Below are 5,445 nucleotides of genomic sequence, written 5' to 3'. Positions count from 1 at the left end.
GGAGTCGGAGAGGCAACAGGGGGCCCACGAGGTAGGGGGCGCGCCCCCCACCCTCATGGATAGGTGGTGGTCCCCCTGGCCTTCATCTTTTGCAGGTATTTTTCATATTTTCTGAAAAGTTGCTCCGTGAAGTTTCAGGTCATTCCGAGAACGTTTGTTTCTGCACATAAATAACACCATGGTAATTCTGCTGAAAACAGCGCCAGTCCGGATTAGTTCCATTCAAATCATGCAAGTTAGAGTCCAAAACAAGGGCCAAAGTGTTTGGAAAAGTAGATACGACGGAGACGTATCAGAGTTAGGAATTCGCCAGTGCGGATTTGCCTACACAGTGAGGAACATGATAGCCCTGAGGAATTTGATACTCAAAATTCCGACCGTTGTTGTGCTATGCGCCAGCTGTCCCAAAATAACTACCCACCTAACGGTCATATCATTGAAGGGCATTTATGTCTTATCATGCCGGGCTGCTCCCTAGGCTATAAATAGCCCCCCCCTACAACCACTAGCTGGTTGGCTGCTCCGAGAGAAACTGACACTTGTCATTTGAGAGAATCCCATCCTCCGAGGACTTTGAGTGAAAATCATCAAGTGAGGAAAACCCAAACCCAAACCCAAACACCTACAAATGCGTTTGTGAGTGTACACAGGCTTATAAGTCTATGAGGAGTTTGATATTTACAAACAAAGTCGACCCCTAAAAATGAAGTTCTTCGACTGAAGACTTTGGATTTCTGAAGACTTTCTGAAGACTTTGAAAGTGAAGAAATTGGTGTGATCCTGAAGACTTGGTATTCATTCGAGGAACATGAAGCATGAAGACTTTTGGTTTCGCAGTTTCATTTTCTCTTTCTTGAGTCATAGGAAACACCGTACTGTTAAAGGGGGTCAAGGAAATACTAAGGAAAATTTTTCCAAGTGATGCACAACTCAAATGCTACATCTACCAATCCCTTCGAGTGAAGCCATTGGAAATCTCATACAGTTTAGTCAAATTTCTTCAGTGACAGAGACGAAGTTCTTCTGGTCTCTGAGGAATTTGTTCTGACTGAGGAGTTAGGAATTCGTCAATGCTGATTTGCCTACACAGTGAGGAACATGATAGCCCTGAGGAATTTGATACTCAAAATTCCGACCATTGTTGTGCTATGCGCTAGCTGTCCCAAAATATCTACCCACCTAACGGTCATATCATTGAAGGGCATTTATGTCTTATCATGTCGGGTTGCTCCCTAGGCTATAAATAGCCGCCCCCTACAACCACTAGCTGGTTGGCTGCTCCGAGATAAACTGACACTTGTCATTTGAGAGCATCCCATCCTCCGAGTACTTTGAGTGAAAATCATCAAGTGAGGAAAACCCAAACCCAAACACCTACAAACCCCAAGTGATTGAGCGTCACTGAAGAGATTGATCCTGCGTGGATCCAACGCTTGTTACCTTTGAAAACTATGCATCTTCCGGGCGGTTAGCGTCATGGTCTAGAGCATCCAAGAGGAAAATGTGGATCGCCGAGTGACCAAGTATGTGAAGGTTTGGAAGTCACCTGAGGACTTACCACGAGTGATTGGGCGAGGTCTGTGTGACCTTAGCTCAAGGGGAATACGGTGAGGACTAAGTGTCCTGAGCTACGTATTCAGCGATGGGTGTCCGGGACTGTGTGTCCTCGGGTTTAAATACCTAGCCGCCCTAACCAGATGTACAACTGTCACAGTAGTTGGAACTGGTCTACCAAATCATTGTCTTCACCAAGCTACCTGGTTCTATTTCCTCAACCCTTCCATTTCCTCATTTATGTGTTGTGTGCTTATTCATATCTGTTTGATGACTTTGACTGAAGACTTTCTCTATTTTCTCAGCTCAATTTCTTTAGTCTGTTTGTCTTCATTCTGTGTTATCTTGTGTTTACGCTTTCTGTACTCTGTGCTTGTTTTCATTTCATCATGAAGACCATGCTCATGTTCTATTATGTTTACTTTTGAGTACTTATTCCGCTGCAAGTAGTTCTTTTCCTCACCCTGAAATTCCTTAGTGAAGAATTCATAAAAATCGCCTATTCACCCCCCTCTAGTCGATAACGCACTTTCAATTGGTATCAGAGCAAGGTACTCCCTTGTTATGTGTGATTTTGGTTTAACTGCCTGGAGTTTTAGTTATGTCGACCACAGGAATGAAGACTATGACATGCCCCATCTTTGAAGGTCATGATTATCCCAAGTGGAAGGCCATGATGAAGAAGCGCCTCATAGCGATGAATAGCAAACTCTGGACCGTCACCGAAATTGGTCTCACTAACCTATGCAAGATGGCGGAGGCTGATGATATTCGCAAGTACACGTTACTCAAACTCACGGCGAAGGACATCATTTGCTCCAGCTTGTCACAAAACCAGTTCAGGAACGTTATGCATCTCAGCCATGCGAAACTAATCTGGGACCGACTCTCTGAGGTCTATCCAAGTCATCGATCTCACCATGAACCCTGGTTCGAGGACTTCATGGAATCGCGCAAGGCTATGACTGTCAATTCATAATCATCATCCTCTGCACCATGCCTTATGGAAAAAGGTGCCAAGGTAACTGAATGCTACTTATCTAAGTCTAGTGATGATGAATCTGGTGATGAATTTGGACCCAGTTATGTCAAACTTGCTTCCCTTGCCACTAAACAACAAAGAGCTTTGGAAAAAGTTCAAAACATGCTAAATGAGAGCGACGATATGTTGGGCGATGAAATGGATTGCACTAAAATTTTGACTAAAAATCTTCAGAGACTTCAGTCCAAGTTTGACAATCTTCAAGGTCATCATAACACTCTCCTATCTGATCATGAGAAGCTTTCTTATGAATTTCTTCAAAGAAAGCAGGATCTTGAGCAGTTTAGAGTGAGTTATGAAGATCTTCAGAAGGAGCGTGATTCATTACTTTCTCAATAGATCAACGCTACTCAGGATGAATTTGTTCCTCCATGTTTGAAGTGCATTGAACGTGAAATTGCTAATTCTTCACCTGAATGCTCAAATACTTCCATTGCTGCAAATTCTTCAACTGCCTCTGCTATCACTAATTCCTCATCTGAGGACATTGCTAGTATCACTGATGATGCAGGGATGAAGGAATTGTATATGACAGGCATGTACAAAAGCCTCAAAGGGCATCGGGCTCTTTGTGACGTGCTTAAAAGGCAGATCCTCAACAGGAACCCTAGGAAATAGGGTATTGCCTTTGAGAGGAAACTCAATGCTGATGGGACCTACTGGAAACCTGAGCAGTATCCCAAAACCTCATGGGTTGCTGCAAAGGGACCTTTAGTGGATCCATCTACTTTATCTGGCTTTACATGTGAATCTTCATATTCTTCTGATGAGTCATTTGACTCCAATTATAAACTGTTCAAAAATCAGAATGGTGAAGTATTTTCTAGATATGTTGGCACTAACTGCGGGAATGGTTCTCCTATTAAGAAAATCTGGGTTCCCAAAAGGTGCCTTGAAAATCTTCAGGTGAATGTCATCATGACACCACCTGTGAAGAATAGGAACCCTAGATCAAATTCTTCATATGGACCAAATTCTTCATATGGATCCAAGTCCTCATACGGACCAAACTCCTCACATGGATCAAATTCCTCAAAAGGATCAAAGTCCTCATATGAGCATCATCGTGCTAACCCGTCTGTTTCGTAGGGAAGATCTAAGGATTATGGATATGTGCATTATTCTTCAAATCATTATGTTCATAAGTCCTCGAAGAATTTCTCTGCTTACTCCTATGCTTACCCTAACCCCTCTTATGTGAAACGAAGTGGATTGGCATCTATGCCACCTTTCTCTTATGGAGCTCGCAGAATGATGGACTCTTCGCCACCCCTTCAGATGTGGGTGGTGAAGAAAAAGAACTAACCTCTTATGCAGGGATAGGTCTCGAGACGAACTTAATTGTTTGAAGAATTTGCTGAAGACCTGAATTTTCTTGAAAGGACGCAAGCTAATCATGAAGAAATGAATTTTCATTTCTCACGTCCTCATACTGCTTTATCTATTCTATTGCTTGATGAAATTGATCTGATGAAATTAATACCATATTCTTCAATGATGAAGTATATGAGTTCGTAAGTTGCACTAATTCATCTACAGGATGATCAACCCAAAGCCACGGAGTACAAATCACATGACTAGTGATAGGAGCTTATTGATGGACTCTGATCTATCTCCATCACATCTGAAGCATATCACCTACGCTAACAAAGGCAAAAGCAAGGTATTGGGTCTAGGTAAGGTTGCAATCTCAAAGGATCAACACATGCACAAAGTCATGCTTGTCGAGTCCTTAGGGTTCAACCTCATGTCTGTCTCAATGCTTTGTGATCTCGATATGGCTGTTGTATTTGGCAAGTATCGTTGTGTTCTGATCATGGAAGCTGAAAATTCCAAAGTCTTCGAAGGCTTTAGGATAGGAGATTTGTATATTGTTGATTTCTCTACAGGACCACAACCTGCTACATGTCTACTTGCAAAAGCTTCAGAAGGCTGGCTATGGCATCGATGACTTGGTCATGCTGGCATGATAAATCTGCACACACGCTCGCGAAGAAGAAGCATGTCATTGGCATCGAGAGTGTCAAATTCCTCAAGGACCATTTGTGTGGAGCTGGTGAAGCTGGAAAGATTACCAAGGCCAAGCATCCAGCGAAGACTATCATGACTACTACTCGACCATTTGAATTGCTTCACATGGATCTCTTTGGCCCTACTCACTATGCCACATTTACTAATGCTGCATCATTATATGGCTTTGTCATTGTTGATGATTATTCTCGATATACATGGGTGCATATCATCACTTACAAAACTGAAGTGCAGGAAGTCTTCAAACGATTTTCCTCGAGGGCTTCAACCAACTTTGCTGTGAAGATCAAGCACATCAAAAGTGATAATGGAACTGAGTTCAAGAACACTGGTCTTGATGACTATCTTGATGAACTTGGTATTACTCATGAGTTATCCGCTCCTTATACTCCTCAGCAAAATGGCGTTGTGGAGTGCAAGAACAGGACTCTTGTTGAGATGGACCGCACTATGCTTGATGAGTACAAGACGCCTCCTCGCTTTTGGCCTGAGGCAATTGATACTCCATGCCACATCATCAACAGGGTATATCTTCACAAATTCTTCAAGAAGACTGCATATGAACTCCTCACTGACAAGAAACCCAATGTGAGTTATTTCAAAGTCTTCGGTGCTAAATTTTGGATTAGAGATCCTCGTCATAGTTCTAAATTTGCACCGAAAGTGAAAGTGCTACTGATCGACTAGAGGGGGGGGTGAATAGGCGATTTTTATGAAAGTCTTCAAAACATGTAAGTTTCGAAGACAAATGATAGAAATAAACCTATTACCATGCAGCGGAAGGTAGACTACACTAGGCAAACCATAGTCAAGTATTC

Source organism: Triticum urartu, chromosome 1 (assembly GCF_003073215.2).
Source record: "Triticum urartu cultivar G1812 chromosome 1, Tu2.1, whole genome shotgun sequence".
NCBI classification, from domain to species: Eukaryota; Viridiplantae; Streptophyta; class Magnoliopsida; order Poales; family Poaceae; genus Triticum; species Triticum urartu.
Note: the sequence above shows the minus strand (reverse complement) of the source record.